Consider the following 14,821-nt stretch of genomic DNA (forward strand, 5'->3'; position numbering starts at 1 on the left):
GTGGTCCTAGAAGCGAGCCCTGGGTAACACCATGTATACCTTCCTCCAGTCCGAATAACAACTCTTCACCACTACTCTGTTTCCTGTCACTTAGCCAATTTCATATCTATGCTGCCACTGTCTTTTATTCCATGGACTTCAACTCTGCTGACATTTTGTCAAATGCCTTTTGGAAATCCATGTACACTACATCAACCGCATTACCCTCACCAACCCTCTGTTACCTCAAAAACTTAATCAAGTTAGTTGAACACATTTGTCCCCGATTATGGTTTCTAAAAGCTTCCCCACTGCCGAGGTCAACTGACTGGCCTGTAGTTGCTGGGTTTATCATCTTTACACCCTTTTTTGAACAATGGTGTAACATTTGCAATTCTCCAGTCCTCTGGCATCACCCCTGTATCCAAGGAGGATTGGAATATTACAGCCAGTACCTCCGCAATTTCCTCCCTCAAGATCCTAGGATGCATCCCATCCGCTCCTGCTGATTTATCTATATATATAAAAATCGGTACTTCTGTCATTCTGTCTATCTGTCTGTCATCGCGTGTGCGTTGCGGGTATGCACTCGAAAGTTACAGGGCGTACCTACGCGCGCGTTACCTCCAAAGAAAGCTTACGCTTCCGAGACGGTTTTAAGCGTATTTACGTTTCGGCCGGGCTAAAATTGCGCCCGCGGTATCCCAAAAACCTTCAACATTCCGCTCATCAGCATCTCATTATCCGCTCATTAGCGACAGAGTGACCTCGAGCTCGACCAATTCGTACGCCGGGTTGCTGGCGTGTGCCGCCGGGCCAATCGGTGCGCGTGTGGCCGGGCTTTATCGTTCTGAACCGAGGTGAGTCGCCCGCCATCTTGATTCCAAACTTTTCCTTTCTTTTTCCCCGCTTTCTGCGTCTTAAAAAAAAACGTTGCTTTTAAAACACATATTGTTTTTTAAAAAAATGATTCAGAAGTAATTAACTTATCTAATCTCATTAATTTTCCTACCTTTCCCCGTTTTTTCCAGGTAGGCCTAGAAGCCTCGGCGTCTCCTCCGCACCCACGCCCCGAGCTAGGCACCTCCCGGCCCCACTCGAAGGCTGGAGGGCCGAGCCTCAGCCCAGCGGCGCTAGGGTGTGCGCGCAGCAGGAGCGGAGACGTCTCTCTCTGCCGGGGCTTGCTGAGCGTCCAGCGTTACCCTGGCAACCGGGCCCGCCGGACGTATCGCACAGCCGCAATTGGCGGTCTTCACCTCGGGGGGGAGGGGGGGGCCGCCGCGACCCTCGGGGGGGGGGGGGGGGCGGCGATGCGCGCGCAGCAGGAGCAGCTGAGACGCGGCGTCTCTCTCTCTGGCTTGTCAGCGTCACGGTTGCCCTGGCAACCGGGCCCCGCCGGCCAAGAGAGACGCCGCGTCTCAGCTTATGCTGCGCGCGCAATCGGCGGTCCTTCACCTCGGGGGGGGGGGGGGGGGGGGGGGGGGGGGGGGGGGGGGGCGCGACCCTCGGGGGGGACCGCCCCCCCTCCCTCCCCCCCCGCTCCCTTCCCCGCCCTCCCTCCCCTCCCTCCCCCCGCCCTTCCCCCCGCCCCTCCCCTCCTCCGCCCCCCTGCCCTCCCTCCCCTTACCCTCCCCCGCCCTCCCCTCCCCCCTTGCCCTCCCCCCTCCCGCCCCTCCCTTCCCCCCCCCCCCTCCCTTCCCCCCCCCCGCCCCCCTGCCCTCCCCTCCCCCCCCTCCCTTCCCCCCCCGCCCCCCTGCCCTCCCTCCCCCCCTCCCTTCCCCCTCCCCCGCCCCCCTGCCCTCCCCTCCCCCCCTCCCTTCCCCGCCCCCCTGCCCTCCCCTCCCCCCCTGCCCTCCCCTCCCCTCCCCCCCCTCCCTTCCCCCCCCGCCCCCCTGCCCTCCCCTCCCCCCCTCCCTTCCCCTCCCCCCTGCCCTCCCCTCCCCCCCTCCCTTCCCCTCCCCCGCCCCCCTGCCCTCCCCTCCCCCCCTGCCCTCCCCCCCCTCCCTTCCCCTCCCTCCTGCCCTCCCTTCCCCTCCCTCCGCCCCCCTGCCCTCCCTCCTGCCTCCTCCCCCACCCTCCCTTCCCTCTCCCCCTCCCTCCCCTTCCCCACCCCCGCCCTCCCGCCCTTCCTTCCCCCGCCCTTCCCCTCCCCGCCCCTTCCCCCCCCGCCCTTCCTTCCCCCGCCCACCCTTCCTTCCCCCCCCCCCCCCAGTCGCTCTCTCTCTCTCTTCCAACAACATGCCCTCGAAAAAGCCTCGGCACCACCGGGCACTTCAGCTAGTCTACTTATATAAGTGCAGCCAGCCTTTCTAATATCACCTCTATCAATTTTTATCCTATCAAGTATCTCCACTACCTCCTCCTTTACTATGTCTATGACAGCATCCTCTTCCTTGGTGAAGACAGATGCAAAGTACTTATTTAGTACCTCAGCCCATACCCTCTGCCTTCATACATCGGTCTCCTTTTTAGTCCCTAAACAGCCCCACGCCTCCTCTTACTACCCTTTCACTATTTATATGGCTGTAGAAGACTTTTGGGTTCCCTTTTATGTTAGCTGCCAATCTATTCTCATATCCTCTCTGACCCTCATTTTCTTTTTCACTTCTCCTCTGACCTGTGAATCACGTTTTACTGTGAAGAAACTGCCAGTCATGTTCCGGCTTGAACACATGAGTTCAACAATGACTATGGGCAATATTAGCAGATGAGACTTAACACATTCCTACACCTAGTCAACACAAGCGTTACATCATCTATTTTAAATGGACGAAATGTGGGAGGTGGAGAAAACATCTTTTTTTCCCCCCCTCCTGAAGACCCAGGTCAGTATTCGTCCGGCTTTAAATGGTTAAAACACCGCCGTTGAATTAACAGAGTAATGGCTTTACCAAAGTTTGTATATGCAAACAATTATTTTCAATCCCGTATCAAAAGAGCAACATCTAAATATTCCGAATCACATGGGAGTTGAGCAGAGAGGGTAGGCGACAATAAGAGTTGGAGTCGGGCAGAATGCCCAACATCATCACCGTTATTCCAAATGAGGTATGCTCATTGTTACCATTAATTACCAAGTCAAAGCCAGGTTCTATTAATTGTCATCACAACTCCGTTTTGGTCATGGTTTTTTAAGGAAGAAAAAAAAAACTGTCTTGGTTCGAGCGGATTTGGACTACTTAAAAACGGAGAGAGGTTTGGGTTGAGATACCTGCTGGGGTTTGACGCTCCCGGCCAGACACTTCCTGAGGTTCTCAATAGCGGTAGAAGAGACCTGGAGGAAGAAAAATCAGTTTTCAGAATTGCACCACTCTGATGTCTCCAGATCTGGAACAGAAGTACTGATTACAACAGCTTCCCCCGGGCTGGCTTTTGTGCTCCTCCCTTCCTCGGTTTCAGTTTTCTATTCGTCATTTCCCAGAAATCACATGATCCTGTCGGGTGCAAGTTTCGATTCATCAGTCAGTTGTGCTTTCCCTGGCGGTGCTCGCAGGGCCAGCGGCAATAACGGCCAATGTCTTTTGTATTGCATTCAGCTGGTGTGATCTCTTATCCAGAAAGGGGAAACGCGAGCCCCACCTGCAACATCCTCAAGGAAACGAATGTGAAACTAGTATTAAAAGCAGGGGCAGGGGGAGGTAATCAGATCAAACTGCAATAAAAAGATGCAGCAAGCTGTTATAGAACTTAACCTCTGAAAAACAAATAGCATTTCAGCAGAGAAAAAAAAATCAAGGGTGCCAGTGGTTGTAGAATAATAATATATTGGGAAAGGAGGAATGGAAATAATTGGATAGCTCTTTTCAAAGAGCCAGCAGAGTCCAAATGGACTCCTCTCTTTTGGTGCGCCACCTAACTACAACTCAATAAAACCTCAAACAAGGCCTATCGACCTAAATCAAAATCACATCGGCCCGGGCGAGATGATGCACTCCAGTCCCCGCGGAGCTCACCGGTCTCGGAAGGCCTCGAGCGTGCCAGTGGGACATCGCGTGCTCCATCTCCAGGGCACCCGGGCGCGAACATAGCCGCGAAAGGGAGTCAGGCAATTGGGCCGAACGGCCCCCCAAATGGACTCCTCCTGTGCTGTTAACTTGAGGATAATTTTTACAACACTGGGGTTAATTTTGACTTTGGGCGATAGTGTAAAAAGGCCATTATCGGATCAGTGGCCCATTATACATCTCTCCCGATCTTAATTTCCATCGGAGTCAATGTAAAATCAAGAGAGGTGTATAACGGGTGACTGATCCAATATCACCCATTATACACTATTGCCCAAAGTTAACATTATCCCCACTGTGTCTGCGCGTTAAATGGGAGGGGATGAATTGCTCAGGTCTCCTTGTGTTCTTGAGCAGGTTTACGATTTTGCGAGGGATACCAACCAGAGGAAATCTTCATGAACGCATTTCTGATGTCGCCATGCGCGGTAACCAAAGCAATTCTCCTGACCATGAGGATAATGTGCAGGCACAACACACACCCGAGGATACCACAGAGGTGCCGCGTGTTGTGTGCAGCTGCCACTTCATTTGTGTCGAAATGACCTCAGGTACACGTGATCAACGATGGATTTCCGTTAAACCGAGGCCCCGTCTGCTCTCAGGTGGACTCAAAAGACCCCACGGCACTATTTCGAAGAAGAGCAGGAGATTTCTCCATGTTGTCCTGGCCAATATTTGTCCATCAACTACACCTAAAAAAGAAATTATCTGGTCATTAACACATTGCTGTTTGTGGGAGCTTGCTGTGCACAAATTGGCTGCTGCATTTCCGACATTACAACAGTACTTCAAAAAGTGCTTCATTGGCTATGAGGCGCTTTGGGGTGTCCTGAGGTCGTGAAAGACACCATATAAATGTAAGTACGATAGCAATATATAAAATATATAAATGTAAGTTCTTGATCTTTGCATCATGAAATGTATTCACAAATAAATGAGAAAAAAGTTTTCAGTTATTTTTGAATGACTGCAGTGTCCCTTTAATAATGTGCAAAGTAGTTTGGTGACACTTAAGTGGGTGGAGACTTCAAGACTTGGAATCTGTTAGCTTCCTGTTCCTAGCCCCAGACTATTCAGGCACTCGACCAGTGGTATACAGGTTTGCAGTTCTTCATTCAACTATTTTATTGACAATTTGCTCTGTTGGTTAACACACAATGCAATGTTTAACTGTATCTCTTCAATGTGTTCTCCTTTCCTTTCTCTTGATATGTTTTGACAAGCATTTTTCTCACTTTGAAGGTTACATGCCAAGAAGGCCATAACTTGTTAGCTAAATTGAAGCCCATGAAGGGGCAGTGGCAGTGTGGATACAAAACTGGCTGAGGGACAGAAAGCAGAGAGTGGTGGTGAACGGTTGTTTTTCAGACTAGAGAGAAGTGTTCCCCAGGGGTTGGTGTTAAGACCAATACTCTTTGATATATATTAATGATCTGGACTTGGCTATACCATGGCATAATTTAAAAGTTTTCAGATGACACGAACCTCTGAAATGTAGTAAACAATGAGAAGGGTAGTAACAGACGTCAGGAGGACGGAGACAGACTGGTGAAATGGGCAGACACATGACAGCTGAAAGTTAACGGAGAAGTGTTTGGTAGGAAGAGTGCGAAGAGGCAATATAAACTGAATCGTACAATTTAAAGGGGGTGCAGGAACAAAGGCCATGAATTTAATAGCGCTCGGGGCGGGTTTGGAGGCGGGTCCGCTGTTAAAATAGCAACGATTGACAGCGGGCCCGCTACCACGTGAGTCTCCCAGGTGTCCGGGTCTGTCAGCGGAGAACTGACCAAGCGGCGGAAACTGGGCGGTACCCGTGCCTGCTTGTGGGAGCTGCCTGTCTTCTACCAGGAACTGCTATGGGTCTGGAACAAGGTCGCCTGCAGACAGAGTTCTCCCCTGTCAGGAGTGGCGTCTGTCCTTCGGGAGCCGCTGCTCAGGAATTCGCGCCTCCACGAACGCGGGTTCAGGTGGCTGGCGGAGGGCAGGGCTGTGTCCGACAAGGTGACCAGAGTCTGGGACCTGCTCGATGGCAGAGGAGCGGGCTGGATGGCGCCGGAGGAGCTGGTGCAGCGCCTGTCCTGGGCCAACGCCCAGCTCGCAGCCATCGAGTCGCTGAAAGTGGAACTGGACCCCGACTCCACTAGTTGTATTGAGGAGGCTCAAGCACATGGGCCGATCCCGTCCGAACTGACCCCGTTCAGATGGAATTCCTCATCGACGCGTCCCCGAAATCCCTCTCGGGAGCCGGCGACTCACAACTCGAGCCGTCTCGGGAAATGCCCTCCATGCCTTTTCAATCGGCGCGGAGGGGTTTCCTGTACGGGCTGCTCCTGTCCACTCTCCACTTTGCCTATCCTCGTCTGTCATCCGGACACGCCTTGGCGTATCATCTTGCTGTCCGGCGGAGGCGGGGGGTCCCCAATAGAGGGCTCTACGCGGGAGTCCTCCCTTTATCTACTGGGGACTTGGCCTGGAGGGTGTTGCACGGAGCAGTCCCATGCAATAAGGTTTTAAGTAGGTTCATGGACTCCCAGGCCGCCTGCCTTTTCTGCGGCCAGGAGGAGTCCCGTGTTCCAGTGTATATATGGAGTGTGAGAGGTTGCAGCCCCTCTTTCACTATTTGAAGGGGCTGCTCCACAATTTCTGGCTGCACTTCAGTCCCACACTCCTGATCTTTGGTCACCCGGTGCGGAGGGGAGTGGGCAAGTCGGGGGACCTCCTCATTGGACTGCTCCTGGACCTGGCCAAAGTGGCCATTAACTGGTCCAGGCAGCGGGCGGTCGAGGGGGCTCGTTTGGCCCGACTGCCTGCGCCTCTTCCGTGGCCACGTTCGCGATGCCTGGGTGGCCCTGGAGATGGAGCACGCGGTGTCCGCCAGCACGCTCCGAGGCCTTCCGCGACCGGTGGGTGCCGCGGGGACTGGAGTGCATCATCACCACCAGTAATGGAATTTTAATTTAATTTATTAAGTTTCCTTTAATGTTTTAAGTTACAGTTAATTTATTTACTGCACCACCAGAAGAGTACACTGAATAGATGGACACCAAGCGGTGGGGGATACAATTCAGCTCGTTAAGTGGCTTGTTAAGAGCCAATTTAAGACTATTTTGAAGCTTACTTCTAATTTATACCTTCTCCCCCACGGGTTACCCGCTCTTCGGGGAACATGCCAGCTCAACCTGGCGTGTTTTGAGTCTGCTCTGATGTTTGTGAAAAGAACATAACATAAGAAATAGGAGCAGGAGTAGGCCAATCGGCCCCTCGAGCCTGCTCCACCATTCAATAAGATCATGGCTGATCTGATCCTAACCTCAAATCTTCTATCACTCTCCATCCACCCGAACCCATGTGATCTCCCGGGAGAGGCGAAAAACCAGATAAAAGACCCAATGGCCAATTTGGGAGAAAAAAATCTGGGAAATTCCTCTCCGACCCATCTAGGCGATCGAAATTCTTCCAAGAGATCATTCTGTCCCTATATTTTCTACAGTACTTACCTTCTGTAAAGGCAATCTCCACTCCAGCCAGGAACAGGAATAAAACCATCTCCTGAAATCTAACACAGAATTAGAACACAGTAGGAGCAGAATCAGGCTACACGGCCCCTGGGCCCGCTCCACTACCCACAGGGCCATGACCATTCCAAACCTAGACTCATGTCCAAATTTCCCTGCCTGCTCCCCGTAACCCTTAATTCCCCTTTACTTCTAGGAAACTATCTATTTCTGTTTTAAATTTATTTAATGATGTAGCTTCCACAGCTTTCTGGGGCAGCAAATTCCACAAACCTACCACCCTCTGAGTGAAGAAGTTTCTCCTCATCTCAGTTTTGAAAGAGCAGCCCCTTATTCTAAGATTATGCCCCCTTCTAGTTTCACCCATCATTGGGAACATCCTCATCGCATCCACCTGATCAAGCCCCTTCACAATCTTATATGTTTCAATAAGATCGCCTCTCATGTCTTCTGAACTCCAATGAGTAGAGTCCCAATCTACTCAACCTCTCCTCATATGACCACCCCCCTCATCCCGGGATTAACTGAGTGAACCTTCTTTGTACTGACTCGAGAGCAAGTATGTCTTTTCTTAAGTATGGACACCAAAAACTGTATGCAGTATTCCAGGTGCGGTCTCACCAATACCTTGTACAACTGCAGCAATACCTCCCTGTTTTTATATTCCATCCCTCTAGCAATAAAAGCCAACATTCCATGGCCTTCTTGATCACTTGCTGCACCTGCATACTAACCTTTTGAGTTTCGTGCACCAGGACCCCCAGATCCCTTTGTACTACAGTACTTTCCAGTTTCTTGCCATTAAGATAATAACTTGCTCTATGATTTTTTTCCTGCCAAAGTGCATAACCTCACACTTTCCAGTATTGTATTCCATCTGCCAAATCTCCTGCCCACTTACTTAGCCTGTCTATGTCCCTTTGCAGGTTTTTATGTCCTCCTCACTCACTACTTTCCGTCCCATCTTTGTATCATCTGCAAACTTTGATATGTTACACTCGGTCCCCTCCTCCAAATCGTTAATATAGATTGTAAAGAGTTGGGGACCCAGCACTGACCCCTGCGGAACACCACTAGTTACTGGTTGCCAATCTGAGAACGAACCATTTATCCCAACTCTCTGCTTTCTGTTAGAGAGCCAATCCTCCACCCACGCCAGAATATTACCCCCAATCCTGTGATTTTTTATCTTGAGCAATAATCTTTTGTGTGGCACCTTGTCAAATGCCTTTTGGAAGTCTAAATACACTACGTCCACTGGTTCCCCTTTATCCACCCTGTATGTTACTTCCTCAAAGAACTCAAGCAAATTTGTCAAACATGTCTTCCCCTTCATGAAACCATGCTGAGTTTGTCCTATTAAATTATGTTTATCCAAATGTCCCGTTACTGTCTCCTTAATAATGGACTCTAACATTTTACCAACCACAGATGTTAGGCTAACAGGTCTATAGTTTCCAGCCTTCTGCCTACTACCCTTTTTAAATAAGGGTGTTACATTAACAGTTTTCCAATCTGCCAGGACCTTTGCTGAGTCCAGGGAGTTTGGGAAAATTATTACCAATGCATCCACAATCCCTACCGCCACTTCCCTCAAGACCCTAGGATGTAAGCCATCAGGTCCAGGGGATTTATCCGCCTTGAGTCCCATTATTTTACCAAGTACCACTTCCTTAGTGATTTTAATTGTATTTAGTTCCTCCCCCCACTAGAGCCCCCTGTTTGTCCAGTGTTGGGATATTCTTAGTGTCCTCTACTGTAAAGACTGATACAAAATAATTGTTCAGCGTTTTTGCCATCTCCATGTTTCCCACCATTAATTTCCCGGTCTCATCCTCTAAGGGACCAACATTTACTTTAGCCACCCTTTTTTTATATAACTATAGAAACTTTTGCTGTCTGTTTTTATATTTTTTGCTAATTTACTTTCATAATCTATCTTCCCTTTCTTAATCAATCTTTTAGTTATTTTTTGCTGTCTTTTAAGGACTTCCCAATCTTCCATCCTCCCACTAGATTTGGCTACCTTATATGCCCTTGTTTTTAGTCGGATACTATCCTTAATTACTTTACTTAGCCACGGATGGCTATCTTTTCTTTTACACCCTTTTTTTCCTCAGTGGAATATATATTTTTTGGAAGTTGTAAAATAACTCCTTAAATGTACACCACTGATCATGTACCGTCTTACCCTTTAATCTATTTTCCCAGTCCACTCTAATCAATTCTGCTCTCATACCTTCATAGTCGCCTTTATTCAAGCTCAGCACGCTTGTTTGAGATCCAACCTTCTCACCCTCTAATTGAATATGGAATTCAACCATGTTATGGTCACTCATTCCAAGGGGATCCTTTACTAGGACATTTTAAATTAATCCTGTCTCATTACACAGGACCAAATCTAAGGTTGCTTGCCCCCTGGTCGGTTCAGTTACATACTGCTCAAGAAACCCATCCCTAATACACTCAATGAACTCATCCTCAAGGCTGCTCTGCCCAATTTGATTTGTCCAGTTAATATGATAATTAAAATCCCCCATAATTATAGCTGTTCCCTTACTACAAGCCTCAACTATTTCCTGATTAATACTCCGTCCAACCGAGTTGCAACTGTTCGGAGGCCTATAGACTACACCCACTAGTGTTTTTTTCCCCTTATTATTCCTTATCTCCACCCAAACTGTTTCACTATCCTGCTCCTTTGACTCAATATCATTTCTCTGTATTATAGTGATTCCTTCTTTTATTAACATAGCCACCCCACCTCCTGTCCCTTCCTGCCTGTCCTTCCTGATTGTTAAATAAACTGGTATGTTTAATTCCCAGTCATGGTCACCCTGCAGCCATGTTTCTGTAATGGCCACAAGATCATACCCATATGTCGTTATTTGTGCCGTTAACTCATTCATTTTGTTACGAATGCTACGTGCATTCAGATAAAGAAATTTCAAATATGTTTTGTAACACTTAGATCTTGTTTTTTCCCTTTTTAGTACTTTACTTTTTACGCCATACCTTCTGTCCCTTCCTGACACATTCTGTTTTTTAATTCCCCCACTGCTACCCAAGTCTATGACCTTTTCTGTTGTCATTTCTATTATTTGCTCTCTAGAAACCTCCCCCCCCCCCCCCCCCCCCACTAATTAGTTTAAAGCCTTCTCTACAGCCCTAGTTATATGATTCGCCAGGACTCTAGTCCCAGCACTGGCCAAGTGGAGTCCGTCCCAACGGAACAGCTCCCTCCTGTCCCAGTACTGGTGCCAGTGTCCCAAGAAGCAAAACCCATTTCTCCCACACCAGTCTTTGAGCCACGCATTTAACTCTTTAATTTTATTTATCCTAGCCAAATTCGCTCGTGGCTCAGGTAATAACCCAGAGATTATTACCCTTGAGGTTCTGTTTTTTAATTTGACCCCTAGCTGCTCATACTCCTTTAACAGAACCGTCTTCCTTGTCCTATCTACGTCGTTTGTACCAACGTGGACCACGACAACTGGATCCTCCCCCTCCCACTCCAAGTTTCTTTCCAGCCCAGAAGAGATGTCCTTAACCCTGGCACCGGGCAGGCAACACAGCCTTCGGGACTCCCGCTCTTGACTGCAGAGAACCCTATCTATCCCCCTAATGATACTATCCCCTACCACTACAACATTTCTTTTTACTCCCTCCACTTGAATGGCCCCCAGTACCACGGTGCTGTGGCCAGGTTGCTCATCCTCCCTGCAGTCCCCGCTCCCGCCCTCACAGGGAGTAAGAACCTCGATCCTGCTTGACAAGAGCAAGGGCTGCGTCTCCTTCAATACTACATCCTGGATCCCTGTACCTTCCTCACTCGTAGTCACACCGTCCTGTCCCTGACCACGGACTACATCTGCAGTAATTAACTTCATAGGTGTGACCATCTCCTGAAACATAGAGTCCAGGAACTTCTCCCCCTCCCTGATGTGTCGCAGTGTCTGAAGCTCGGTCTCGAGCTCTTTAACATGGAGCTTGAGTTCCTCTAGCAGCAAACACTTATCGCAAATGTAATCACCGTGAGCCTCAATGGGGTCCACCAGCTCCCACATTTCGCAACAGTGACACATCACCTGTTCACCCATATCTATGTAATTAATTAAATTTATTATTATTAGTTATAAAGGCCCTCTGCCCCAATGTAGATGATACTATTACACCACTATTCAATAGGACTTACCAACTTAAAGGAATAAAAGAGAAGGAAGAAAATCAACCAACCAGCTGATCACCAACCTTCTCCTTGAATACTGTCTGTGGGGCCTGTTTGGTTGACTCGTCTCGCTGCTCCGCCTCCGCAGTGCTGTCTAAGCCTGGGAGTGGGGAAAACAGAGCAAAAAACACACCCTCACCTCCCACTTGCCCGAACTCTCCCTCTTACCAAACTCTAGCAGCACTCCGTGCTCAAGCACTAGTCCCGCCCCTTTTATACCTGGATTCTACTTCCGGGTTACACTCCCCAACAGTTTAATATACACTTAAAAATTAAACACACTTCAAATAATTAACTTTTTAACACATTAAATTCACAAAATACACTTAAATGACTTTTCTCCCTCTTACCAAACTCTAGCAGCACTCAATGCACAGCACTCAATGCAAAGCTGACAGTTGCAAAAGTGGTGTCAAGGATGCCATGTTGCAGATGGTGAGTTTCAGAGCGCAGAAAATGTTGGTTACTGCATTTTTAATACATATAGAGATTTCTTTAGCTAACCAGTTTTTAGATCCAACTGTATGTCCAGTGCCACCTCATTGGGAGAACCTCTCTCACCATTGACAGATCGCTTCTGATATCTCACCTGCAGCTGCCATCTATTGCAGCAACATTGCAGCCAATGAAACAATCAGACCTTGGTCCTCCGAATTCTTCCACGATCAGCCCCAACACCAACATCACCAAACTCATCACCAACCTTCTCCGCCATCATCTGATGCTGCACTGGACACAGGGCATCAGTCCCTGACAACACTGCTGTCCGGGAGGCCAGCAATGCCATCATCATGGCCAGATTTTCTTCACTTGACGCTGTAAACCCTGGCTGCCACATGATGCTCCAGGTTGACACCATCCCACACAAGGACCATGAAGCATCCCTTTAATGTCCAAGCCATTCCATGCACACTCATCACTATAGCGGCGGGGGGGGTGGTGGTGGTGGGGTGTAGAGTTATGACTGAACAATCACTGGAACTCAGTAAGACACTTCTCAAGGTACGCTCAGCTCTGTCCAATAAAGGGCACTTTTTGAAAGAGATTTCACTGTATGACAACACATTACCAGAAATGTCACATGGACATTGGCTAAACCTCTTAAGTGCCTACCCTTGTGTGTTAGTTGGTATGCTTGCACTAGGATGAGGGTGAGTGTGAGTGGTGGCTAGTGAGATGGGAAAGTGATAAAGTAGATAGAGAGGGTTGGATGGAGGTGCAAGGTAAGTTGGTGTCCTGGGGAGGTCTCTTCCACCCTTGGATGGGAAGAGAACCTCCCTGCGTGCTGTGACTCCCTCCATAAGCATATGGAGGGAGTCATGGGAGAGCCTGGGTGCAAGCGTTCACCTTTGTGCAGTGCTTGTCAGTGTTTGCAGCACCTCACTCAATGTGGCCGTGGTCCCTTTAAGGAAACCGGCTGATGACGCGTCATCAAATCATGTCATCAGACCCGCTTCCTGTTAATTGGCCGGGAAGCCCGCAGGATGGACTTAACCAGGCCAATCAAAAGGGAAATCATGTTTACAGAGCGGCTGCAGCTGGGAGCGGGACCGGAACCCGGAAACCAGCTCTCCCGCCCCAATCCCCCCACCTCCATTAACTTCATGGCCAAAGAGACCCAGGGGTACATGTACACAAATCTTTGATAGAGTAAATAAGGAGAAACTGTTTCCAGTGGCAGAAGGGTCGGTAACCAGAGGGGTGATTTAAAGTGATTGTGTGTTTATAAAAAAAAAAAAAAATTTTTTTAATGTTTCCTCATGCTCTTTTACCAGTGAGTTATTGTGATCTGGAATTTATTGGCTGAAAGAGTGATGCAAGCAGATTCAATAGTCTCTTTCAAAAGAGAATTAGATAAATACTTGAAGGGAAAAAATTTGCAGGGATATGGGGGAAGAGCAGGGGGAGTGGAAATAATTGGAGAGCTCTACCAAAGAGCCGGCACAGGCACGATGGGCTGAATGGCCGCCTTCTGTGCTGTATCGTTCTATGATTCTCCAAAATGTTAGTGGGTAAGTGCACACTGCCTGGTGTGGTACTGTGTCACACGCACCACAATGTCCCTAAGCTTAATCTTTCCTCTGTGCTGAGTTAGTGGATCTCAACTGGGCAGCGTAGAAATCCATAAAGGAGCCCAATACTACGAATCCACCATTTGGCTCTTCAACCTTGTTTCTCGTTTTGAATACCTCTTAATGTCTCTTCACTTCTCTTTTGTCCTCTCCCAGCCTGGCCTTCTAATCTATTTCATTTCCTGCGCTTTTCCAGTCTTGACAAAGGGTTTGATCCGAAACGTTGACTCTATTTTTTCTTTACACGGATGTTGCCTGGCTTGCTGAGTTTTTCCAGCATTTTCTGTTGTTATTTCGGATTTCCAGCATCTGCAGTATTTTGCTATCATACTACAAATAGTACATAGGAACAGGGGTTGGCCATTCATCCCCTCAAGCTTGATCGCCATTCTATTAAATCAAGGATGATCAGTAGCTGAATTCCATTTACCCACCTTTGCTCCACCTACTCTTCCACAGTATTCAAGCCTACCTTCACTCAATATAATTACTGCTCCAATTTGCCTCAGTTCTGTTGGGTTAGGGAACAGCAAAATAAATTGTGTTTCTACAGAGCTCATTGTGTACAAAGAGCTATTTGCAGGCCTGTGGATAGTGAGTAGACATGGGGTGGGGAGGGGAAGGTGAAAAGCATAACAAAAGAGGAGAGCCTCGGGGAGGTTTTTGAAGGTCACGAGGAAGGCGACTAAGTAGAGATACTGGGGCACATTCAGCCAGGGATCCTACTATGACTCTATGACTCCTGAATTTCAGATCTGTACTTAGAGGGTGAGGCTCTCTGGCGGGAGCACAACCTCAATAGTCTTATTCTAAAGTAAAGTTGTCTTTCCACTTAAAGTCTCAGTCTGCTTAGGTTTTAGTTAATTGGGCTTATCAAGGTTTACAGTGCATTTTAATCGGTAACAAAACTTAAGAACCCCTCCTACCCTGCCCACGGACTGATTTTGGAGTGGGGAAGAAAATAGCAGCTCATAAAGTACTGGAAGTATTTCTAATCCTTCATCTTGCAATTCTCCA

The 14,821-nt window shown here is 48.5% G+C and overlaps 2 protein-coding genes across 8 annotated transcripts in view; one reads left to right on the top strand and one right to left on the bottom strand.

The window, feature by feature from the left end:
* LOC147107850 (interferon-induced GTP-binding protein Mx1-like) overlaps positions 1-3,487 on the bottom strand; it is a 37,561-nt gene extending 34,074 nt beyond the window's left edge. For 2 of the 3 annotated variants that reach the window (XM_086007212.1, XM_086007211.1), the window contains exon 1: positions 3,191-3,487. The gene's annotated coding sequence lies outside the window, so the exon portion shown is untranslated. The remainder of the gene's footprint in view (positions 1-3,190) is intronic. The other variant, XM_086007213.1, reaches the window with a different exon arrangement.
* A 972-nt stretch (positions 3,488-4,459) lies between these two features.
* The window catches only part of LOC147107851 (interferon-induced GTP-binding protein Mx3-like), a 61,170-nt gene continuing 50,808 nt past the window's right edge, over positions 4,460-14,821 (top strand). The window contains exon 1 of one of the 5 annotated variants that reach the window (XM_086007210.1): positions 4,460-4,843. The gene's annotated coding sequence lies outside the window, so the exon portion shown is untranslated. Of the gene's footprint in view, positions 4,844-5,003; positions 5,086-14,821 lie in introns of those variants that run through there. The other 4 variants (XM_086007206.1, XM_086007208.1, XM_086007209.1 and 1 more) reach the window with 4 other exon arrangements.

Source organism: Somniosus microcephalus, chromosome 14 (genome assembly GCF_052327205.1).
Source record: "Somniosus microcephalus isolate GS21.2 chromosome 14, FLI_Smic_1.0, whole genome shotgun sequence".
In the NCBI taxonomy this organism is placed as follows: Eukaryota; Metazoa; Chordata; class Chondrichthyes; order Squaliformes; family Somniosidae; genus Somniosus; species Somniosus microcephalus.